The sequence below is a fragment of the Sus scrofa genome, chromosome 1 (assembly GCF_000003025.6).
Source record: "Sus scrofa isolate TJ Tabasco breed Duroc chromosome 1, Sscrofa11.1, whole genome shotgun sequence".
Lineage (NCBI taxonomy): Eukaryota > Metazoa > Chordata > Mammalia > Artiodactyla > Suidae > Sus > Sus scrofa.
Window position 1 is genome coordinate 180,324,500 of NC_010443.5, and position 27,007 is coordinate 180,351,506.

Genomic DNA, 27,007 nt, shown 5'->3' on the forward strand with positions numbered 1-27,007 from the left:
CATATTTATCTTATAGCTAGCAGCCTTGCTAAACTCTTTCATTAACTCTTCTTAATTGCCCTTTGAATTTTTAGGGTTTTCTGTGTAAAGAAACCTATCACCTACAATAGTTACTACTTCATTCCTTTTTAATCTTAGTCTTTTATGTCTTTAACTTGACTGCTTAATCAGATTAAGAATGTTCCCCTTTATTCCTAAATAATATTTTTTAAAGTATCACTAGATATTGAATTATAATGAATGTTTTTTCTATAATTATTGAAATAACAATATGGTTTTTTAATTTTTTAAATATACTTAACTACATTTAAAGATCTGTGCTTAAGTGATTGTGCATCCCTTAGAGTAAACCCAGGCTAGGCATATTGTATTACCTTTTAAAATACATTGCTCTATTTGCTAATCTTTGAAAGACATTTCCAAGCATGTTTATAACTAATTTTCTTTTTTTATACTTTCCTTGTCTGATTTTGGTAACAATGTTGTATTAACTTTATAAAATGAGTAGGAGAAATTTTTTTCTTTTCTTTTTGATTTTCTGAAGTGTTTATGTGAGATTAGAATGATCCAGCTTAAAAAAATTTTTTTTAAAAAGAGTTACTTTGTGGCTCAGAGGAAATGAATCTGATTAGTATCCATGTGGATGCAGGTTCGATCCCTGGCCTCACTCAGTGGGTTGAGGATCTGGTGTTGCTGAGAGCTGTGGTGTAGATCACAGACGTGGCTCAGATCCCACGTTGCTGTAGCTGTGGCTGGCAGCTGTAGCTCTGATTTGACCCCTAGCCTGGGAATTTGCATATGCCGCATGTGTGGCCTCAAAAAGCAAAAAAAGAATGATCCAGTTTGGGAAAATCAGTCTATTAAAGCATCTGGATATGCTATCCTCTTTATAGTAAGATTTTGAACTATTAATTCAACTTCTGTATTGGTTATAGAAAGTTAAAGCTATCTCTTCTTGAGTTAGTTTTAGTAATTTATATTTTTTCTTGGAATTTTTCCATTTCATCCAATCAGCATGAGATTTTTCTTAATTTTTGGTTATTTTCTCTGCTTAATTTTGTTAATTTGTACATTTCTTATTATATATTTTATTGTTAATCTCTCCTTTGTTTCTTTTATATTTACTTAATTTCTGTGCATCTTTATTATTTCCTTCTTGTATTTCTTTGGTTTCATTCTATATTCTTTTTTTAACCTAAAAAGTAGATACTGAGCTCATTTATTTTGAGCTTAGTCCTCTATTTCTAATATATGGGCCATAGGTTTTTCTCTTAATATCAGTTTTTGCTGTGTCCTGTATGTGTTGATATGCAGTAGATTCATTCTCAAGCTGTTTTAAGTATGTAAATGTCCACAATTATTTCTTTCTTTACCTTTATTAATATAAAGAATAAATTTCTTTATTAATATACAAAAACTATGGATTTTTCTAAATCATATTTTTATTACTGATTTCATGCTTAATTTTATTCTAGTCAGAGTGTGTGTTGTACAACAGCCACTTTCTGTGGTGATAAAAATGTTCTCTATCTATATTGTCCAATATGGTAGCCTCTAGCCATATGTGTCTTTTGAGCATTTGAAGTATGGTCAGCGTGAATGAGGACCAAACATTTACTTTAATTCTACTTAATTTAATTTAAACAGCCATGTGTAGCTAGTGGCTACAATATTGGGCCACCAGCCACATGTAGCTAGTACAGGTTTATGGAATACCTGGTATGAACTTTGTTGAAACTTGTTTTATATCCTCCTGCATGTTTAATTTTTATAAATATTCCATGTAAGTTGAAAAGCATTTTTAGTTTACTCATTTTTATGCAGTATGAAATATGTTTAATTAGCTTGTTTTTTAAGTGTATTGTCCATATCTTCCAGACAGTAACTGATTTCTGCACTGTTTGATCCACTAGATACTGATATCTTATAGATACTTTAAAATTCTGAGAGATGTTTTAAAACATGACAGTAGATTTGTCAATTTTCCCTTCATCTTCCATTAAGCTTTGTTTTTGGACCTTTGAGCTAAGTCATTAGGTGCCCACAAATCTTATTACATCTTCCTGATGAATTAAGCCTTTTATTTTTATATAGTGAGCCTCTTTCTCTTAGGTAATGCTTTTTTCCCAAAGTCTATTTTGTCTGGTATTAATATAGATGCTTCATATGTCTTCTGCTGATTTAGTTTATGGGCCTACTGAGAAGGAGTGGCTGGAGTTGGAGGCTGACTGATGGCCACAAAATGAGTCAGTTACTTTGTCTATCTGGTTTTTGAGATCCTCCTTCACAGTAAATGGTAAGCATTCACGTGGGGACTAAATATTCTTATACTCTGTATCCACTCCAAAGGTCCAGGTACATACTTTTTAAAAGTACCTTACCATCTGGCCAAATGTTGTCTAGTGTCTGCAGTTCAGTATCTTTGGCATGTGCTACAAGCCTTATAGGTGCTATCTTCTTACATACCTGTCCACTCTGGTAGAAGACAGTATCTTCTTCACTCTTGCCTCCAAATGCCATGGGTGCCTTTCATGGGCAAAATCTAAACCAGAACTCTACTAAGAGGGGATTATAAGAATTGTAGTATTGTAATTTTTCACACTTTTATTTTCTGCAATATAGAGAAGAGCTTAGAATGGTGGGGATAGACCTGAGCATGACATAGACAGTAACAATATTTAGCAGAAAGAGTAACTACCCATTTTCAAAATCACTGACTCCAAGATAGTTAAAGGATAAGACAATTCCTTAGAAACCAAATACTTCTAAAATTTGACTTTTTTTTACTAACTATAACTGCTTGAGGATTTGTTTGTTTTCCTTGATGGGAATTACACTTCCCAATCTGCTTTTTTTCTTAAAATGTATGAACATATTTTCTCATGATTAGGTATTTTTCTGTAACATGCTTTCTAATGGCTCCATGTTTTGCATAATATAGTTGTGATATAATTTATTTATAATACCCTACAGTTAGGGATTTAGATTGTTTCCAGATTTTTGTTGTTGTATAAAGAATGGGAGTTCCCATCGTGGCTCAGTGCTTAACGAATCCGACTGTAAACCATGAGGTTGCAGGTTCAATCCCTGACCTTGCTCAGTGGGTTAAAGATCTGGTGTTGCCATGAGCTGTGGTGTAAATTGCAGACACGGCTTGGATCTGGCGTTGCTGTGGCTGTGGAGTAGGCTGGCAGCTACAGCTCCGATTAGACCCCTAGCCTGGGACCCTCCATATGCTGCAGGAGTGGCCCGTAAAAGGCAAAAGGCAAAAGGCAAAAAAAAAAAAAAAAAAAAAAAAAAAAGCTATAATGGACCTTTATGTAGATAAACATATGTGTTATTAGATAGATAAACACAGTCCTGATAATTTCCTTAGGATAAATTTCTGAGAATGGAATGGGTATGTATATTTTTCAGTGTTTTTGAGTGTTTCCAACTCTGAATATATATATATATATTTTTTTTTTTTTTTGAGGGGGCCATACCCATGGCATGTGAAAGTTCCCGGGCCAGGGATTGAACCCATGCCACAGCAGCAACCTGAGCCACTGCAGTGACAACACCAGATCCTTAGCCTGAGTTACATGGGAACTCCTTCTGAGTATATATATATTTTAACCCTTGCAAGTTAAAAAAAGCCAAAAAGTTTATCTTCTTTAATTAGCATTTCTCTAATTACTGGCAAGACTGAGCTTTTCCCTCTGTGTCTATTAATCATTAGTATTTCTTCTTTTTAATCAGTTATTTATCATTCTATTGAGGTCTTGTCATGTATGCACATGAATATATATGAAATGTGTGTGTGTGTGTATATATATATGTGTGTGTATATATAAAGTGTGTGTGTGTGTGTGTGTATTCATTGATATAGTTATACACACAGTGGCCTAATCATGATAGCATTGTTTTTCTAGAGACATCCCTTAACAATTTATGGAATGCTTTTGTATTCAATATAAGTAGCCTGTTAAATTATTTACTTGTTTCTTCCTAGGCTCTGAAGTTGCAGGACCTGCTAATTCCTTTTAACCCTCTTCCTCAAGGGTATTGTTAAATAGCAGAACAATCTGAGAATCCACACGGCAGTGTTTTCTGATCTGTTATATATAATCATCTCGTTGTAACTTACAACTCTGCTCTTGCTCAAAAATTCATTTTTATGAGTTAATATTTTGATTTAGTTTCCAACTTCATTTTTCCCTTTCTGTAGAAACTCCCTTTTGCTTGTTTTTGGAAGTCATTCTCAATTCCTCATTCAAATGTTTTCTCTGCCATTCTTCAACTTCTACGGTTACAAAGAGATGTAATAGTTTAAGAAGAAATAATATTTCCTTTTAATTTCAGTTGCCAGGAGACACTTTCTGGAGTGCTCTGTTTTTTCTCTATAATGACTTTAATATACTCAGAGTTAGTCATCTGTGGGATTTAATTTTTTCTGGAGAGTTGAAGTATAGTTTGTTTTTTTTTTTTACAGAGTTTACAATTAAAATTAGAAACACAGGAGTTCCTGCCGTGGCTCAGTGGTTAACCAACCCAGCTAGCATCCATGAGGATGCGGGTTGGATTCCTGGCCTCGCTTAGTGGGTTAAGGATCCAGTGTGCTATGGTATAGGTCGCAGACGTGGCTCAGATCCCACGTTGCTGTGACTGTGGCACTGGCCAGCGGCTATAGCTCTGATTCGACCCCTAGCCGTATGCTGCCAGTGCAGCCCTAAAACACAAAAAGACAACAACAGCAACAACAACAAAAAAAAAAGAAAGAAAGAAAGAAAGAAATACAGGAGTTCTCGAGTGGCTCAGTAGATTAAGGACCTAGCATTGTCACTGCAGTGGCTCAGGTTGCTTGCTGTGGCAAAGGTTTGATCCCTGGCCCCAGAACTTCTGCATCCTATGGGAGCAGGGCCAAAAAAAAAAAAAAAAAAAAAAAAAAAAAAAAAAAAAATCGTAGAAATAAATACAGCACGTACAGCATTTCTAGTATATTAAAATGATTATTCTCCATATATAAATTTTTGAAGTTTTCAACATGTCTTAATTCAGTAGCTGAGTGGCCAGCTTTCAGTGATTTAAAATACTACATAGAATGGAAAAGTCCTCCAGACTCTTTTACTGAGTATAAGATTCAGTATATAAAATGGTGAGGTGGGAGTTTCCATCGTGGCGCAGTGGTTAACGAATCCGACTAGGAACCATGAGGTTGCGGGTTCGGTCCCTGCCCTTGCTCAGTGGGTTAACGATCCGGCATTGCCGTGAGCTGTGGTGTAGGTTGCAGACGCTGCTTGGATCCCACGTTGCTGTGGCTCTGGCGTAGGCTAGTGGCTACAGCTCCGATTCGACCCCTATCCTGGGAACCTCCATATGCCACAGAAGCGGCCCAAGAAATAGCAAAAAAAAGACAAAAAAAAAAAAAATGGTGAGGTGGTATATATTTTTGAGTTCTTTCCTTGTGCGCTATACATTTGTAATCTGTAGTAAAATGTTAATTCCCATCTGATTTGCTTCTGACCTGTTTCATACTTTTTGAAGATTTACATAGTGCTCTGGGAATTGGAACTAAATTTAGGTTAGTAAAACATATTTAAGAAGGTAGAAATCTGGTGCTAAAGAGACCTGGTGTGCGTTCCAAAGAACTTTTGGATTCTTTTAGAACAAGGATAATATTTATTGCTTAGATAAAATGTAGTTATGAGTCAAGCCAAAAAATTTGTTCTTTTTTTTGGTGTCATTTTGCCTTTTCTAGGGCCGCACCTGCAGCATATGGAGGTTCCCAGGCTAGGGGTCTAATCGGAGCTGTAGCTGCCGGCCTACACCACAGCCACAGCAACGCCATATCTGAGCCTCATCTGCGACCTACACCACAGCTCACGGTAACGCTGGGTCCTTAACCCACTGAGCAAGGCCAGGGATCGAACCGGCAACCTCATGGTTCCTAGTTGGATTCGTTAATCACTGCGCCACGATGGGAACTCCAAAAAATTTGTTCTTAATTATACTGTATTCTAATACTTTTCCATCATTTTCTATTAAATTCACGTAAATATTTATTGAGTACCTACTGTGTAAACTTCTGTTACAAGTTTGTTTGTTTGTTTGTCTTTTATCGCTTTAGGGCTGTACCCTCAGCATATGGAGTTTTCCAGGCTGGGGGTCAAATTAGATCTATAGCTGCTGGCCTACGCTGGAGCCACAGCAAAGCCAGATCCAAGCCTCCTCGGCAATGCTGGATCCTTAATCCACTGAGCAAGGCCAGGAATTGAACCCACAACCTCATGGTTCCTATTCAGATTTGTTTCCACTGCACCACGATGGGAACTCCTGTTACACGTTTTTGGTGGTTGTTGTTACAAATTTTTAAGAAATGCAAACATGAATGAGGTGGTCTCTGCTCTCAAGATATTTCAGGGCCACACCCATAGCATATGGAAGTTTCTAGGGTAGTGGTCAAATCAGAGCTGTAGCTGTCAGCCTACACCACAGCAATGCAGGATCCTAGCTGTGTCTGCGGCCTACACCACAGCTCACAGCAGTGCAGGATCCTTTAACCCACTGAGTGAGGCCAGGGGTCAAACCCACATCCTCATGAATACTGGTCAGGTTCATTACTGCTGAACCACGATGGGAACTCCAGTCTTTGTTTTCAATTTCGACCTTTTTTAAAAACAGAAATGGAAGTTTTTATAAATCGTTTTTTAACAGCTTTATTTAGGTAAAATTCATATACCATATAATTAAATTCAGTGGCTTTTAGTGTATTCAGAGTTGACCACTCATCAACACAATTTTAGAGTATTTCATTAACCCTCAAAAGAAAATTTGTACCTCTTATCTATCACCCCCTAATCCCCTCCTATTCCCCCATCCTAGGCAACCACTAATCCACTTTCTTTCTCTATAGATTTGCCTATTGTGAACGTTTCATGGAAATGGATTCATATAGGTGTATTGTCCTTTGTGATTGGCTTCTTTCACTTAACATTGTGTTTTCAAGGTTGATCCACATTTTAGCATGTTTTGGTTCTACGTTTTTTATTGCTGAATAATATTTCATTGTATGAGTATACCACAGTTTGTTGATACATTTATCAGATAACAGACAATTGGGTTGTGGCTTATCTAAATAGTTTTATATGTAAATGTTATCATAAATGTATGTATAGATTGATGGTAACAGTACGCTTCAGATAGGAAACCTTTCTTATCTTTAGATGAGGCATAAACTAATGGTTAAATATTTATAACAATTCCACAGAGTTGTTCTATTTTGTTTTTCATTCTGTTACTTAATAACAAAGTATTTCTGTATTCATAAAAGTTTCCCGGGATTTCCCATCGTAGCACAATGGAAACAAATCTGACTAGGAACCATGAGGTTGTGGGTACAATCCCTGGCCTTGCTCAATGGGTTAAGGATCCTACGTTGCCATGAGCTGTGGTGTAAGTCACAGACACGGCTCAGATCTGGCGTTGCTGTGGCTGTGGGGCAGGCCGGCAGCTCCAGCTCCAATTCAACCCCTAGCCTGGGATCTTCCACATGCCATGGGTGAGGCCCTAAAAAGCAAAAAAGAAAGTTTCCTTACCAAAAAGGAATGTTTAATATGGTAATTTGCTTATGTAATAATGAGACTTCTTCCCATAAAGAATCTCATTATTTTAAAGTTGCAACTCAGGTATTTGTTTTATAGCATACTTATATCATAATGTATAATCTCCTTCCTCTTCATTAAGCCTATTGGTAGCTCTTCAATGCCCTTAAACATATAAACTAAAAGTTCAAAGTTATATATCTCATCCATATCTACTATATAAAGGTAGATTAGGAAAGGATAATAATGCACAAACATCCATTGATGTCTTTTCTCTCACTTGTCGTACTTTGCATATCTGGCCCCTCATAAACTTCCCAACCTGCTCCGTCTGTGCCATACTCCTTGTGGGTTCCTCAGACATACCAAACACATCTCCTACATATTTTTTTCTCCCAGCACTACAATACTATACACACTGTTTTATACCTTGAATTATTTTCTCATTCTTTATAACTACCTTGGATTTTATAGGTGAATGATCCATGGTTTATTAATCAGCCCTTGGTTGATGGGCATTAACATTGTTTTCAGTATTTTACATGTGTATGAGTCTGTCTACAGGATGAATTCTCTGAAATAGCATTGTTGGGTCAGGGAGTATGTATATTTGATTATTATTTGCTAATTGCTGCCTGAAGATGGTATATCCATTTAAATTCCTACCTGCAGTGCCTGAGTGTACACATTCCCCTCCCAACTAATAAAAGGAATTATCACACTTCTGATCTTTGTAAATTTGATATTTAAAAATGTATATCAATATAATTTTCATTTTTTATTTATGTAAGAGTAAATATCTTCTCCTATGTATGGAACCATTTGATATTGTCAGTTACTTATTTATATCCTGTGTCTACTTTTCCTATTTCACATTTAGATCTAAGATTTATTTGAAATTGATTTCTATTTATGGTGAGAGCTAGGGATGAAGGTTCATTTTTTTTCTCCTATATGAATATCCAGTTGAATTAGCATCATTTATTGAAGGTCATCCTTTCATCATTTACTGCAGAGGCAACTTGTTGTAAGTCAGATGATTGTGTATATGCGGGTCTGTTTCTGAACTCTCTAGTCTTCTATTTGTGTACCTGTCTGTCTTTGTGACATTATCACCCTGCCTTAATTACCGTAGCTTTTAAACGTCTGTTTGTGTTTTTTATTGTAAATCCCCCAACTTTGTTCTTCCTTAAGATTCTTTGTGTTCTCAGCTCTTCACCTTTCCATTTGAGCTAGTTAATCATCATAAAAAGGATTTATACAAGAAAGAAATAAACTTGTTAATTTTTACTAGAAAGATTGCTGAGAATTTGGTATTATAACCAACCTAAGAGTCTGGGGGGAGCATTGACGCATTTATAATAGAGAGCCTTCTAATCTGAGAACATGTATATACCTAATTCAGTAATGTCTTATATCTTTCTGTACAAATCTTAATTGTATTTCATTAGATTTCAGTGGTACATTGGAGCCAGCTCATACTAGCTCATGAGCGCTGGTCAGGAGCATCTTCTCCAGATCCACACCCAGTGAGTCACACTGGTAGTTTGAAATACGCCACAGTGGTGGTATTTATATCACAGAAATTGGCAGATACTACAAATGAAGACTTTTCCATACCTACTACCTCTAAGAACTGGTTATTAAATATTTACCAGCACATGATTTAGATTTATTACTAGATGTATCAGGTTGTATAATGATGTGTAAATATGTTTTTATTGTTTAAAAATTGAGGTGTAATATACATTCAGTTAAATATCCATCCATATATTTTCCTTAGTTAAGGAAATTTAAGTTTTAATTAGTTAAAAATATTTTAAATTTAGTTATTTTCCTTACTTTTTAAAAGATTTTTATTTATTCTATTCTAGTTGATTTACAGTGTTCTGTCAATTTCTGCTGTACAAGCAAAGTGACCCAGACATACGTATATACACACATATACATATACATTATTTTTCTCATATTATCCTACATCGTGTTCCATCAGGAATGACTAGACAGAGTTCCCTGTGCTATACAGCAGGATCTCATTGCTTACACACTCCAAATGCAATAATTTGCATCTACTAACCCCAAACTCAGACTTCCAGCCTCTAGAACTGTGATAAATAAATTTCTGTTGTTTATAAGCTACCCCAGTCTGTGGTACTTGTTATAGCCACCTGAAGAGACTAAAACAATGGGTCTGTTTTTTGGCATCATATCTAAGAACTCATCACCTAATCTGAGGTCATAAACCTTTTCCTTTACTAATAATAAAATATTAATAATTTTAATTATTAATAATATTAATAATTTTTGTTTGCCTTTAGTTTATGAACCATTTTGAGTTAATATTTTGTACAGGGTATGCTATATTTAGGGTTTTTTTTTTTTGCATTTGGATATCCAATTGTTCCAGCACCATTTGTTGTGAATACAATTATGTCTTCATTGAATTGCCTTAGCATTTTTGTCACAAATCAATTCACCATCCTAGAGAAATGAAAACATATGTCTACACACAATAAAACCTTGTATGTAAATGTCCATAACAGCATTATTTGTTATAGCCAAAAAGTGTAAACAAATGCCCATCACTGGATGAATGGATAAACAATGTGGTATATCCATACAATGGAATATTATTTGACCATTAAAAATGAAGTACTGATACATACTACAGCATATATAAACCTTGAAAAAATTGTTAAGTGGATGAAAACATTTACAAAAAAATCACATATTACATGACCCCATTTATATAAAACATCCAGAATGAACAAATCTTTGATTTGCTGGTAATTGCCTAGGGCTGGTAGTGGGTGAAGGATTATGGGGATGACTGCTAAAGGTATGGATATTTTGGGGGGGGTGATCATAATGTTATAAAATTAATTATGGTGATGGTTGCACAACTCGGAATATATTAAAAACTATCAAATGGATTTTTTACTTTAAATGGGTAAATTATACGGTATGTGAATTATATCCCAATTATACTGTTATGAAAAGTCAGCTGACCAAGAAAAAGTCAATTTATAATATATTCGTGAGTTTTTTTCCTAAACTTCATTTTGCTACAAGTATATAAAAATAAAATCTATTTAAAAATCAGTATATCTAGAAGCATTGCTAAATTCATTAATAGTTATTTGTATATTCTTTTGGATTTTCTACATACCTAATCATGTCATCTGTGGATAATGATACTTGGTTTCTTGTTACCAATCCTTTTATTTTTGGTTATTTTTCTTGCCTATTGCACTGGCTAAGACTTCCATTATAATGCTAATTAGAAGTAGTAATAGTTGACATCCATGTCAGATCCCTAATTTCGAGTAAACTATCAGTATTTCAAAAATAAGTGTAATATTAGGGTCACTGAAGAAATCAAAGAGAAAATCAAAGAGTGTCTAGAGAAGAATGAAAACAAAGGCTATGGTACAGTGGGTTAAGGATCTGGCTTGACTATGTTGGGGCAGCAGTTGGATCCCTGGCCTGCTGCAGTAGGTTAAGGATCTGGAATTGCTATAGCTGTGGCATAGGTCACAGCTCCAGCTTGGATTCAGTGTCTGGCTTGGGAACTTACATATGCCATGGGTGCAGCTGAAAAAGAAAAAAAAAAAAAGAAAGGAAGAAAGAAAACGTAATAATCCAAAACCTGAGAGATGCAGCAAAAATAGTTCTAAGAGGGAAGTTTATAGCAATCCAAGTTTACCTCAGTAATCAAGAAAAATCTCAAATAAACAACCTAACCTTATACCTAAAGCAACTAGAGAAAGAAGAACAAACAAAACCCAAAGTTAGTAGAAGGAAAGAATTCATAAAAACCAGATCAGAAATAAGTGAAATAGAAACAAAGAAAACTATAGAAAAGATCAATGAATTTAAAAGCTGATACTTTGAACAGATCAACAAAATTGATGAATACTTACCCAGACTCATCAAGAAAAGAAGGAAGAGGGCTGCAATCAATAAAACTAGAAATGAAAAAGGAGAAGTTACGGAAATACATCACGGAAATACAAAGGATCACAAGAGACTACTCTAAGTAATTATATGCCAATAAAATGCACATATTCTTAGAAAGGTACAATCTTCCAAGACTAAACCAGGAAGAAGAAAAAATGACTGGACCAGTCACAAGTACTGAACTTGAAACTGTAATTTAAACACTTCCAAAAAACAAAAGTCCAGAACTGGATGGGTTCACAGGTGAATTCTATCAAACATTTAGAGAAGGATTAACACTTATCCTTCTGAAACTATTCAGACACTTGCAGAGAAAGGAACACCACCAACACCACCAAACTCATTCTCCGAGGCCACCATCACCCTGATAACAAAACCAAAGATACCACAAAAAAAGAAAATTACACGCCAATATCACTGATGAACATAGATGCAAAAATCCCTAACAAATCACTAGCTAACTGAATCCAACAATACATTAAAAGGATCATATACCATGATCAAGTGTGATGAACAGATCTTTCATTATCTGCAAATCAATTGGTGTGATACACCTCATTAACAAACTGAAGAATAAAAACTGTATTATCATCTTAATAGATGCATAAAAAGCTTTTGACAAAATCCAACATCCATTTATGATTTAAAAAACCCTCTAGAAAGTGGACCTGATGAGAACCTGTCTCAACATAATAAAGACCATTTATGATAAATCACAGCTAACTTTATTCTCAACAGTGAAAAGCTGAAAGAATTTTTGCTAAGATCAGGAACAAGACAAGGATGTCCACTCCTATCACTTTTATTCAACATAGTTTTGGAAGCCTAGCCACAACAATCAAATAAGAAAAAGAAATAAAAGGGGTCCCAATTGGAAGAGAAGAAGTAAAACTGTTGGTATTTGCAGATGACATGATGCTATACACAGAAAAGCCTAAAGATGCTATCAGAAAACTACTAGCTCATCAGTGAGTTTGGTAAAGTTGCAGGATACAAAATTAATACACAAAAGTCTCTCTCATTTCTATACACTAACAATGAAGATCAGAAAGAAAATGAAGGAAATAATTCCATTTACCATCACATCAAAAAGAATAAAATATCTAGGAGGTTTTTTTTTTTTTTTTTAGAGCCTTGTTTTAGAGTGAGTTTGAAGTAGGTAGTTCTCTCTATAAATTACTTCAGTGTAGAGGCCCTTCTTAAGTGAGAAATATAAATTTCAGTGTTAATTTTGTTCACTTTCTTTGTGTATATGGCACATAAGAATTCTTGGTAAGAAACCCCTTATCTAGACTGGAGACAGACCTTTAAATGATACTTTTTCCAGAATGTATAGTCCCCTGGTTATCATGGGACATCTGATATATGTCCAGAGACAGAGTACAGCAAGCAGCTTCAGAAACAAGCTTATATTATTTTTTAAAATAATGTAGTTAAATTTTACAATAATGTAACGTAGCAACGAACTGTTTGGGAGGTGAGTTTTAGACAGTAAACGTTAACCTCAATACACAGAACTAGAATATGAATCAAAACAATCTTTCTTTTTAAAATTACCTCATTTTTGCCAAATAGAGCCAAATTAGGAATGTAGAAAATACACTCCAAATGGAAAACATTTTTTTTTTTTTTTGTCTTTTTAGGACTGTACCCACGGCACATAGAGGTTCCAAGACTAGGAATCGAATTGGAGCTGTAGCCACTGGCCAATGCCACAGCAATGCCAGATCCAAGCTGTGTCTGTGACCTACACCACAGCTCATGGCAAAGCAGGATCTGCAACCCACTGAGCGAGGCCAGGGGTCAAACCTGAGCCCTCATGGATACTAGTCAGGCTCATTACCGCTGAGCCACGATGGGAACTCCCCTGTAATTTATACTTAGGAAATTTGTAAAAAAAAAAAAAAAACACGGAAAAGTTTAAAAATACCTGGTGAAATAGAATCATAGATTATTATCATAAGTTTAACGTTACTTATCCATTTAACCAAAGTAACAAAGGATTTTAAAAGCAAATACATAGTATCATGTCATCTGCATACAGTGACAATTTTACTTCTTCTTTTCCAATTTGGATGCCTTTTATTTCTTTTGTTTCTCTGATTGCTGTGGCTAGGACTTCCAGTACTGTGTTGAATAACAATGGTGAGAGTGGGCATCTTTGTCTTGTTCCAGTTTTTAGTGGGAAGGCTTTCAGCTTGTCTCCATTGAGTATTAGATTTGCTGTGGGTTTGTCATAAATGGCTTTTATTATGTTAAGGTATGTTCCCTCTATACGCAGTTTGGTAAGAGTTCTTATAATGAATGGGTGTTGGACTCTGTCAAATACTTTTTCTTCATCTATTGAGATGATCATGTGGTATTTGACTTTTGTTAATGTGGTGTATGATGTTGATTGATTTGCATATATTGAACCATCCTTGTGAACCTGGGATGAATCCCACCTGGTCGTGGTGTATAATCTTTTTTATATGTTGTAGGATTCAGTTGGCTAAAATTTTGTTGAGAATTTTTGCATCTCTATTCATCAAAGATATTGGCCTTTAGTTTTCTTTTTTGGTGGTATCTTTGTCTGGTTTTGGAATTAGGGTGATGGTGGTGTCATAGAATGTCTTTGGGGGTGTTCCTTCTTCAACTTTTTGAAAAAGTTTAAGGAAGATGGATATCAGTTCCTCTCTATGTTTGGTAGGATTCGCCTGTGAAGCCATCTGGTCCTGGACTTTTATTTGTAGGGAGTGTTTCTATGACATATTCAATTTCATTTCTACTGATTGGTCTGTTCAGTTGATCTGTTTCTTCTTGATTCAGTTTTGGCAGGCCGTCAGTCTCTAGAAAGTTGTCCATTTCTCTTCTAGGTTGTCAAATTTGTTGGCATTCAACTGCTCGTAATATTCTGTCACGGTTTTCAGTATTTCTGTAGTATCCATTGTGACTTCTCCTTTTTCATTTCGTATTTTGTTTATTTGGGTTTCTCTCTCCTCTTCTTGGTGAGTCTAGCCAGAGGTTTGTCAATTTTGTTTACCTTTTCAAAGAACCAGCTCTTGGTCTTATTGATTTTTTTTTCTATTGTTTTTTGAATCTCTCTTTTATTGATTTCCTCTCTGATCTTTATGATTTCCTCCTTCTGCTGACTTTAGGTTTTGTTTGTTCTTCTTTTTCTAATTCATTTAGGTGGTGGGTTAAATTGTGGATTTGACCCCAATTCTTGAACTGATCAACAAATTCAACAAAATAGCAGGATATAAGAATAACATTCAGAAATCAGTCACATTTATGTATACTGACAATGAAATATTAGAAAAGGAATACAAAAATACAATACCTTTAAAATTGCACCCCCAAAAATCAAATATCTGGGAATAAACTCGACCAAGGAGGTAAAAGACTTATATGCTGAGAACTATAAAACACTAATCAAGGAAATCAAAGAATATACAAAGAAATGGAAAGATGTCCCATGTCCTGAGTTGGAAAAATTAATATTGTAAAAATGGCCATACTGCCCAAAACATTCTACAGATGCAATGCAATCCCTATCAAATTACCCATGACATTTTTCACAGAACTAGAACAAACCAAAAATTTATATGGAACCACAAAAGACCCAGAATTGCCAAAGCAATTCTGAGGAACAAAAAGCAGAAGGCATAACTCTTCCAGACTTCAAGCAATATTACAAAGCCACAGTCATCAAGACAGGGTGCTACTGGTACCCAAACAGACAGACAGACCAATGGAACAGAATAGAGAACAGAAATAAACTCCGACACCTATGGTTAATTAATCTTTGACAAAGGGGGCAAGAACATAAAATGGGAAAAAGACTGTCTTTTCAGCAAGCATTGCTGGGAAACCTGGACAGCTGTATGCAAAGCAATGAAACTGGAACACACCCTCACACCATGCACAAAAATAAACTCCAAATGGCTGAAAGGCTTAAATATAAGACAAGACACCATCAAACTCCTAGAAGAGAACACAGGCAAAACATTCTCTGACATCAACCTTACAAGTGTTTGCTCAGGTCAGTCTCCCAAAGCAATAGAAATAAGAGCAAAAATAAACCCATGGGACCTAATCAAACAGACAAGCTTTTGCACAGCAAAGGAAACCAAAAAGAAAACAAAACAGCTTACAGAGTGGGAGAAAATAGGTTCAAATGATGCAACTGACAAGGGCTTCATCTCTAAAATATGCAAACAATTTAAACAACTCAACAGCAAAAAAGCCAACAACCCGACGGGAAAATGGGCAAAAGACCTGAGCAGACATTTCTCCAAGGAAGATATGCAGATGGGCAACAAGCACATGAAAAAATGCTCAATATCCCTGATGATTAGAGAAATGCAAATCAAAACCAGCATGAGATACCACCTCACGCCAGTCAGAATGGCCATCATCAATACGTCCACACACAGCAAATGCTGGAGAGGGTGTGGGAGAAAAGGGAACCCTCCTGCACTGTTGGTGGGCATGTAAGCTGGTACAACCACAATGGAGAACAGTATGGAGCTACCTTACAGATCTATACATAGAACTACCATATGACCCAGCAATCCCACTCTTGGGCATATATCCAGACAAAACTTTCCTTGAAAAAGACACATGCACCCGCATGTTCATTGCAGCATTATTCACAATAGCCAAGACATGGAAACAACCCAAATGTCCATTGACAGATGATTGGATTAGCAAGAGGTGGTATATATACACAATGGAATACTACTCAGCCATAAGAAAGCACAAAATAATGCCATTTTGCAGCAACCTGGATGGAACTAGAGACTCTCATACTGAGTGAAGTAAGTCAGAAAGAGAAAGACAAAACACCATATGTTATCGCTTATATCTGGAATCTGATATATGGCGCAAATGAACCTTTCCACAGAAAAGAAAATTGTGGACTTGGAGAATAGACTTGTGGTTGCCAAGAGGGAGGGAGAGGGAGTGGAATGGATGGGAAGCGTGGGATTAATAGATGCAGACTATTGCCTTTGGAATGGATTAGCAATGAGATCCTGCTGTGTAGCACTGGGAACTATGTTTAGTCACTTATGCTGGAGCATGAAAACGTGAGAAAAAAAGTATACATGTATCTGTAACTGGGTCATCATGCTATACAGTAGAAAATCGACAGAACACTGTAAACCAGCTATAATAGAAAAAAATAAAAATCATTATATTAAAAAAAAACCCACAAAAAAGCAAATACAAATATAAGGCAAAGAAATTCACATAATATGTTATCAAAAACAGCATTTTAATAAAACCTTCTTTTGTCAGAGACAGAATCCAAATTCAAGTTTTGCACTAGCTTACTTTTAAAATTAGTTTACTCAGTAATTTTAATTTTTAACTTAGTCCTGACCATGAATAAAATTCTTTTTTTCAGTGTCCACTTCCTGCACACCTTGTATCACTTTCTGTATCCATACTAGTCTGTCCCTTATTTTTTTTATCCAGAGCAACAAGCTACAAGAGAGACTATCTTTCTTTTTCCTTAATAAAATGCAATTCCATTCTTTATTCCTTCTTTACTGAAAACACACACATTCTACTTTTCTAAAGCAACCATGGACTGCCTTTTATAATTTTAAAAACATGTGTTTTTCTTATAGAGACCATTTCAGGGTGGCACTGGGTATACTGATTAGTAGTCTTAAAGGGCTTTAGTTTCTCTGTTTAGTAACTGAAGTCTAGGGATCTCATTTGACTTCTGTTAAACCTAGGTACAATAAGGTATTATACTTAATGTTGATAACTTTATTTTTTTTAATTTTTAAAAATTTTTCTTTTCTCTTTTTTTTTTTTTTTTTTTTTTTTTTTTTTGCTCTTAGAGCCTCACCTGAGGCATATGCAGATTCCAAGGCTAGGGGTCTAATCAGAGCTGTAGCCACCAGCCTATGCCACAGGCACAGCAACACAGGATCCAAGCCACGTCTGCAACCTACACCACAGCTCACGGCAACACCAGATCCTTAACCCACTGAGCGACGCTAGGGATTGAACCCTTGATCTCATGGTTCCTAGTTGGATTTGTTTCCTTGGGGCCACAATTGGAACTCCAATGTTAATAACTTTAAAAATACCTCTAGGAGTTCCCGTCGTGGCGCAGTGGTTAACGAATCCGACTAGGAACCATGAGGTTGCGGGTTCGATCCCTGCCCTTGCTCAGTGGGTCAAGGATCCGGCATTGCTGTGAGCTGTGGTGTAGGTCGCAGACGCGGCTCGAATCCCACGTTGCTGTGGTTGTAGCATAGGCCGGTGTCTACAGCTCCGATTCAACCCCTAGCCTGGGAACCTCCATATGTCGTGAGTGCGGCCATAGAAAAAGACAAAAAAAAAAAAAAAAAAAATATATATATATATATATATATATGTCTATATTAATTAGGTCAACAAACTTTACCTTTGATACAAGATATTAATTTAGTACTGAATATTTCCCAGTTCACGTGAACCTAAAATTAATTCTGGCCAATTAGTCCCCTTTCATATTTTGAGAATTTATGTATTTGCTTAATTTCCTTTAAGTTAATTAAGTAGGGCTCATTTACATTTAATTTTCGGTAATACCATCCCAAAGTTAAGACAGATAATGCACATACAAACTCATAGACAGACACAGAGATCTCATAGCTTCCTTTTTTAACTTAGTCATGAATCAGATATTACAAATAGAACCCACTAGTTTATAAATAAATTTGTGAAAGACTTCTTTCTCCATTTATTTTTTCACTGTCTAGATTTAGGGTAGTATCCTCACTAATAGCCTCTATAAGCCTGAACATAAAAAGGGCTGGATTTTCTTAGGGTTTTTGTATTATTTCTCTGATTTTATCATAATTAACTATTTTCAATGAGGACATCTTTATCCCTTCTATTAGGCAAGAGATCAAGTGGCCTCTTTTGTGTCTATCTGGGGAGTCCACCTGATAGTTCCAATTAGGGTCCAGACAAGGGACAGCTAGAGTTCCAACAAGATTGTTAGTGGGGTCTTGAGTATGTAGGGTGTCTGCATGGGCTTGGGCTGCCAGCCAAATTTGTTCCCTTTCTTTGGGGGAGAGAGTAGAGTTAAGGATAACATAGATATCTTGCCAGGTTAAATTATAAAAGTGGATAAGATATTGGAATTCTTTTGTGTAAGTGGCTGGGTCCATGGTAGAAGAACCTAAGTGCTTTTCTGTTTGGGATAAATCTCCCAGGGAAAAAGGTATGTGAACTCTGACTCTTCCTTCTACTCCTGCAACCTCTCTTAGTGCTTTTCTGTTTGGGATAAATCTCCCAGGGAAAAAGGTATGTGAACTCTGACTCTTCCTTCTACTCCTGCAACCTCTCTTAGGGGGAGGATTGGAGCTTGAGACCTGGTTAAAAATGGAAATAAAAGGGGTTGTTATTTGGAAAAGAGTCACCACTTTTGGAGTGAGAATTGGCACTCTGGGAGCATGGAAGGGGAGGATAAATAGAAGGAGAATTAGTAGAGGGGGAAGAAGAAGGTGTAGGGGCTATAGGGGTGGGAGGATAAGGAGGAAGGGGGCTGTGGGAGCAGGGAGTGCAGGGGTTCCTGATGAGAGTTGACGGGGGAGCTGAGGCATCCATAGGATCAAAGTCTGAGGTGGAAGATAGATAAGGGGGGAATGTTTCTGTCTTAGTTTGTGGGAGGGTGAGATGAGAGGAGGGGTCATTTGTTTAGTAAAAGAATCTGGTATATGTTACAGCCAGAACAAAGAGAGCTTTGGGATCTTAGATAAAGGCATGAAGATATAGAACTTCTGACATTTCCCATTATGTTGGAGAAAATTTTTAAGATTGCATTGAATTTGGAAATAAAATGTACCATTTTAAAAATAGAGATGCTTGGGCTTAATATCTGGGTAGAGTCTCAGGTGGAAAGGTTTTGAGAGGTGTATCGCGTGGGGGGTAAGAAGAGGAGGAGCCCATGTGTTACTTTGGGAGTGAAGGTTTTGAAGTAAGGGGTTAAAAGCCCACTTAGGCGCTCGGAGAGACGTTCCCCTGAGAGGGCCTAGGATCTGAATGAGAAAAACCATCTAGACATTCAGAGGGGCGTCCATCTGTGAAGTCAAGGATCTGAACCTGAATGAGGCTCTCCTCTGATCAGGAACCATCTTTCCAGAGGAGGGGGAGCATGTGAATGGCCCCTGGGGCCAGATGAGAACTGGCTGACTGGGCACCTAGATTTTTTGGTGAGGAGATCAAATGGTCCCTGGGGTCAGATGAACAAAATCAGATCAGTTGTGTGAATGAGAGAGAGAGAGAAGTGGGGGAACCGGAAGACTCTGTTCACCTTCCACTCGTGAGTTGGAGACCAGTGTGGGATGCAGCATGGCAGGAATTGTCAGAGAGCACTTGCAGTTTCAGAACTCTGTCAGCTGAAAGTGAAGAAAAATGAGTTATGGAAGACTGGTTTAGGGTGAGGGGGGCTATTTGTCCATCTCTGACCATCTCCCTTGCAGGAAATTCCAGAATAGGTGCTTTTTAGCTACTGGCAGGTTGGTATAAACCCCCAACTAGGTCTTTTGGCCCATTTGGGCCAAAAGCACTGCCTCAGACCTTATGAAGTTACCAAGGGATATTAACTCCACACTCGCTTCGTGTCTGGGACACGTCGCATTCACACAGGCACTCTTAGGGTGGGGAGGGAGAAGAGGTTAGAGGGGGCAGGTAGGGGAGTCTTCCACCCTTTTGGGCTGAAACTATTTGCCCCTAGGACTTAGAGGGACCTTCAGAACACCCCAGAGAGTAGCCCTTGCCAGTCTTTTCAAATGTCCCTTCAAGCCTGGGAGTGTTTGTGGAGGCAGAGGGATTGAAAAGGAGGGCCAGGTAACCCTCCCACGTTTTAGCACCAAAAATGTTATGCGGCTGGGAAGAAGGAGGCAGAGGCTGGAGCTATGAGACTGCAGGCAGGATTTATTGACTGACAGAGTGGTCGGGAGCTCTGAGCAAGCCAGACTCGGGCTCTCCCACCACAGGAGAGTGCTTGTTTTTTTACAGATAGGGGTCATTTTGTTGAGCCATGTAGTCTGTGGCCTTGAGGCAGTCTTTGTCTTTGGGAACTCATTAGTTACATGGGCCTGTTGGATAAGAAGGAGTGTGCAATTCTGGATTCTTCTGGGTTATGTTGATTTTTTTTGTCCTTTTAGGCCTTATTTCATTTTCCACCTAAAAAAAACCTACCTAAGGAGACAAAAGATCTGTACTCTGAAAACTATAAGATGCTGTTAAAAGAAATTGAAGATGACACAAATGAATAGGAAGATATACCATGGTTTTGGATTGGAAGAATCAATATTGTCAAAATGACTATATTACCCAAGGAAATCTTACAGATTCAACACAATCCCTATCAAATCATCAATGGCATTTTTCACAAAACTGAAAAAAATTTCTAAATTTATATGGGAACACAAAAGAGCCTGAATAACCAAAGCAATCCTGAAAAAGAAAAATGCCCTGAGGGGAGTTCCCATTGTGGCTCAGAGGTAACGAATCCAACACTGGTTCAATCCCTGGCCTCTCTCAGTGGGTTAAGGATCTGGTGTTTCTATGAGCTGTGGTGTAGGTCACACATGCAGCTCAGATCTGGCGTTGCTGTGGCTGTGGGGTTGGCTGGTGGCTACAGCTCTGATTCCACCCCTAGCCTGGGTACTTCCACATGCCACAGATGTGGCCCTAAAAAGCTAAAAAAAAAAAAGAAAAAAAATGCCCTGGGAAGTTATATATACTACAGACAATGGCCAAAAAAAAAAAAAAAAAAAATTGTGTTTTCATACCTACTTTTCTGAATCTATTGAAGTTATCTGATTTTCTTTTGTTTAATGTAGCCAATTATTATTGCTTTCTTTGAATGTTAAATTAACTTTGAATTCCTATAGTAAATACCATGTAGTTGTGATGTATTTTTTATTATCTCTGAATTTGAATTGCTGTATTTTCTTTAGAACTTTTTGATTTTATCTTCATGAGAGACCACTAGCTTATAATTTTCCTTTTGTTAATGTTCTTGTTAGCTTTTATATGATAGTTATTCTGATAACACAAAACAAGATGAGAATGGTCTCTCACTTTCTGTTTTCTTTGAAGAGTTTGTGTAAAATGCCTATTTTTTTTCTCTCTAAATACTTGGAAGAGTTCACTGTGGAAACCAACTGAGCATGGAGTTTTATTTTGTTTTGTTCTTGCATGAAGTTTTAATGTATGTATTTAACTTATTTTCCAGGTATAAGATTATTAACATTTTCTATTTATTCTTCAGTGATTGGTTTTTTTTTTGTTTTTTGGTTTTTTTTTTCTTTTTCAGCCTCCCCTGTGGCATATGGAAGTTCCTGGGCCAGGGATTGAATCTGAACCAGAGCTGTGACCTATGCCACAGCAATGCCAGTTCCTTAACCCACTGTGCTGGGCTAGGTATCAAATTGACGCCTCCACAGAGATAAGCTGGATCTTTAGCCCAGTGTGCCATAGCAGGAACTCCTATTGCTCTGATTTTTTAAAAAAATGATATTTTTCCTTTAATTTGTCCACTTCATTAAAGTTATCAAATTTATTGTCATGAAATTACTCATAATATCCTCATATTATCTTTTCTATATCAATAGGATCTCTTTTTCATAGCTGGTATTGTAATTCATGTTCTTTTCTGTGTTATTTTCTTTGAGTAGTCTTAGATTATTAATCTTGTTGATCTGTATTCTGACATTATCTTTATTATTTCCTACTTTTTTCTTTTCATTTAGTTTGCAATTCTTTATTTCACTTCTTGAGGTGGATATTAGATTATGATTTTTTTTTTTTTTGTCTTTTGTCTTTTGCTGCTGTTGTTGTTGTTGCTATTTCTTGAGCCGCTCCCGCGGCATATGGAGGTTCCCAGGCTAGAATCGGAGCTGTAGCCACCGGCCTATGCCAGAGCCACAGCAACGCGGGATCCGAGCCACGTCTGCAACCTACACCACAGCTCACGGCAACGCCGGATCGTTAACCCGCTGAGCAAGGGCAGGGACCGAACCCGCAACCTCATGGTTCCTAGTCGGATTCGTTAACCACTGCGCCACGACGGGAAGTCCTAGATTATGATTTTTGAAAGCGCTTTTCTACTAAATGCGTTTCATGTGTAAATTTCCTCTAAACAGTTCTCCTGCATGTCATATTTCCACTTTTTCTGTATAAATATTACACTCTAACATATTAATTTTAGTTTTTATGTGGAAAAGATCAAAACAGCCACAACCAATAGTAATTAGAAGATAAAAGAGAGCCTTGCCGACTATATATAGTACCTTTTCTTTTCATATAGCTATTTTGATTGAGAGTATAGTATTGCTACATCAATTTATAGATAGATTTATGAATGGATCAGGACATTCATTAGATCATTTAGTTTACAACATTTTCTAATTTGTTATTATTTTTGTCTTTTACTTATAGGTTATTTAGAAATTTGCTGCTATATTTCCAAACATTTAGGAATTTTCTAAATATCCTTTTTTATTGATTTCTAGTTTGATTTCTCTATTGTCAGAGGAAATATTTTGTATTATTTTAATACTTTGAAGTTTTCTGAGATCTGGTTTATGAACCAACACATGATGTATTTGGTAAATGTCCCATATGAATTTATCTCACAAAGATAATACCAGACCCAGATAGTTTTATAGGCAAGATCTATCAATTAAAAAAAAAAACTATTTAGGAGTTCCCGTCGTGGCGCAGTGGTTAAGGAATCTGACTAGGAACCATGAGGTTGCGTGCGGGTCTGATCCATGCCCTTGCTCAGTGGGTTAACGATCCGGCGTTGCCGTGAGCTGTGGTGTAGGTCGCAGACGTGGCTCAGATCTGGCGTTGCTGTGACTCTGGTGTAGGCTGGCAGCTACAGCTCCGATTACACCCCTAGTCTGGGAACCTCCGTATGCTGCAGGAGTGGCCCAAGAAATGGCAAAAAGACAAAATAAATAAATAAAAGGTATTTAATCATTTACTATAAAATCTTTCTGAAGATAGAAAGGAAGAATTTGCTAATTAATTTTATAAAGCTAATGCAACTTTGATAATAAAACCAGCCAAAGACAAAAATGAGAGAGGAAAGTCATAGACCCAACTCATGTATGAACATAGATATGCAGTTCCTAAATAAATTTTAACAAACTGAATCCAGTAGTGTATAATTAAGATACTACACTCTGAAAATAGTAGGTTGGTATAAAAGTAAAAAGATACATTACTCGCTACATTACCAGATTAGAGATGAAAAACCATATGATTATCTCAGTAGATGTAGAAAAGATATTTGAGAAAATTCATTTTCCACTTATGATCTTTAAAAGTTAATAGTAAACTGGAAATGGAAGAGAACCTGCTTAACCTGATAAGATAAAGTATATCTATCAAATCAAACCAAATATAAGAAGTAGGATGTCCAGTATTGAGAACACTCACAGTAAAATCAGAAAGCTGTGCCCAACTCAAATCAGAAGTTATGCCCAGTATTACCTCTTTTATTCAACATTGTATTGAATGTCCAATAACATAAAAGCAGAAAAGAAATACGTAAGGATCAAAAAGATGGAAATAAAACTCATTATTTGTAAAAATGATTCTTGTTTCTGCATTAAAGAAACCCCAGTGTCTCTACAAAATTTATATAAAATAATGGTTTAACAGATATTTCAATATGAGACTGATAAAGTCAATTATATTTCTTTACCTAAGCAACAACTATAAAACATAATACAAAAAACAACAGTATGATTAGCAACAGAAACCAATGTACTTAGCAATAAATGTAACAAATCTCTCTCTACCATTCCAAATTATAAAAACTTTATTGAAGGGGATAAAAGACCAAATACAGATGGAGAGATGGCTCATGTTTATTGACTGGAAGACAATACCATAACAATATTGATTCCTTCCAAAAATTATCTATAAATGTATTGTAGCTTCAAAAAATTCAACTAACATATTGATTCATACACACACACACACACACACACACACACGAGGGTCAAAATAGCCAAGACCAATAACTAGATGAATAAGAGGCTTGTGTGTTTGTGTGTGACTCATATATGACAAAGATGATATGACGAAACTAGAGGAAAAACGGGACTTTGATAAAAGAAGTCCGAAAATTTTGTTACTCATATGGAAAAAATCAAATTGGAATTCTGTTTCACATCTTATAAAAATAGCAGTTCTTGGATTAAGAACTTAAGTATCAAAAGCAAAGTTTAAAAACTAGAAGAATGTATATGAATGTCTTTTATGCTTATAAAAGCAATAATTTCTTAAAAATTATGTACAAAGTTCTAACAATAAAATTAATTATTAGTAATATATATTACCTCAAAATTAAGAATTGCTGCTCATCTGTAATAGTTTAAGGAAAATGAAAAGGCAAGCTCTAGAGGATTTTTACCATACACATAACAAACAACTAGCATTTAAAATATATAAAGAACCACTATAAATCAGTAAGAAAAAGACAAACAATATAATAGGAAAAAATGATCTGCTTACTTCATTAACATTTAGGTAAATGTACATCAAGACCACAGTGAGATACCTCTCACTTATTTTATGCCTGTCCAATTGAGAAAAAATAAAAAGTCAGATAGAACCAAGCATTGAAAAGAACATGGATCAGTTACATAATAAACTGCCAGGAATGGGTGGGGAGTGAAAATTTACTACATTCTGAGCATGTTGTGAAGTTGAATATTTGAAAAAAATATAACCCAGAAATTCCATTCAGAGTACCTCTTGTATATGTATAATTTGCTACAAGCCATCTTAAGAGAATTATTCCAGTCTGAAAAAGTTGTGATCTAGTTTTCAGCTCTGAAGATGTTTTTCTATCCAAAATTTATCTAGCCAGGGTTCCTGATTCACATCAGTTGTGTCCTCAGATTATAGCTACACCATAGGTAAGAAAGTTCATCAAAGAAAGTGTGTTATTTGATATCCTCTAAAAGGGCCTTTTGCTGAGGCTGAAATTAGGTAGGCAAGTAGTACTGGAATCAAATATGAATAGATAATAATAAATAATAACAGTATTAATATGGTCACCATGATTTAGCACATACTATTTGTCAGGCTCTTGGTCTTTAATGAATATTACTTCATTTAATCATCACAAAGCCTCTGATGTAGATACCATTCTTTTTTTTTTTTTTTTTTTTTGTCTTTTTGCCATTTCTAGGGCCACTCCCGCGGCATATGGAGATTCCCAGGCTAGGGGTTGAATCGGAGCCATAGCCACCGGCCTACACCAGGATCTGAGCCGCGTCTGCAGCCTACACCACAGCTCACAGCAACACTAGATCCCCAACCCACTGAGCACGGGCAGGGATCAAACCTGCACGGGATCTGAGCCGCGTCTGCAGCCTACACCACAGCTCACGGCAACACTGGATCCCCAACCCACTGAGCAAGGGCAGGGATTGAACCTGCACGCAACCTCACAGTTCCTAGTCAGATTCCCTAACCACTGTGCCACGATGGGAACTCCTAGATACCATTCTTTATCTTATTTCTCATGTTAAGGATAGTGAGCCACTGGGAGTTTAAATAATTTCCACAACTTCATGTATGTGTAAGTTGTGAAGGTGAAATTTAAATGAAGACTCTCTGACTCCAGCATTTGTGATATGGCAATATAGAAGCTATTATCTATTGGATATAAAATCTATTTTTCTTAATTTTCAGAACAACACTTATTTGTGGCTGATGCAATGGTTTTGTTGTCTCCAGATGCATTTATTGTTCAGAAAGTACAGGTGTATATCTGTCTCCACTAATGAAAACCTAAAATTATACACTAGATTTGCAATAATTCAGTAACACTATCTTATAGATGAAAAGCAATATATATAATTATCAGTGTGATATATATATGTACACATTCAACAGTATGATCTGAAGACTCATTTAAAATTATGCTGAGAGATAATTGCCTTGTTTTTCTCTAGTTAATAAGACTTTGTATCAAATAGACATACTGAAGAATGTTTAAATTTATTTTCAAAAATTAGATGAAAGATTATGAGCCCAGTTTGATTCAAACTTCATATTATTAAGTGTTGATTTAAGGTTACATCATATATCCTAACTGAGAATATAATTGGTGTATGCTTTAACTGTTTGCTTTTCTGACTAAAGCAAATGAGCCCATTTATGTGCTGTCCAAGAGTTATTTGATATCTGTTAAAGAGGCAGATTATTATAGTAGAAAGATCTGAGATAAAAGTTTAGTTACTTGGGATCTAATCCCAAATTGACAGTTACTATGTGAACTCTAGTGGGTGTGATCTTGGGAAAGTTACTTAATCTAATTCTTAATTACTTCATGTGTCAAAAAGACAGATAATAATAAGTACCTTGCTGAAATATTAAAGAAATAATAAATGAAAGCACCAATGATAGATTGCCTGATACAGAAATTCCATGTA

The 27,007-nt window shown here is 36.2% G+C and overlaps 1 protein-coding gene across 4 annotated transcripts in view; it reads left to right on the plus strand.

Moving 5' to 3' along the window:
• The window catches only part of ATL1 (atlastin GTPase 1), a 107,570-nt gene that overhangs the window by 25,066 nt on the left and 55,497 nt on the right, over positions 1 to 27,007 (plus strand). Inside the window, exon 1 of one of the 4 annotated variants that reach the window (XM_021101569.1) lies at positions 1,120 to 2,296. The exons of the other annotated variants lie outside the window; for them this stretch is intronic. The gene's annotated coding sequence lies outside the window, so the exon portion shown is untranslated. Of the gene's footprint in view, positions 1 to 1,119; positions 2,297 to 27,007 lie in introns of those variants that run through there. 4 annotated transcript variants of the gene reach the window in all.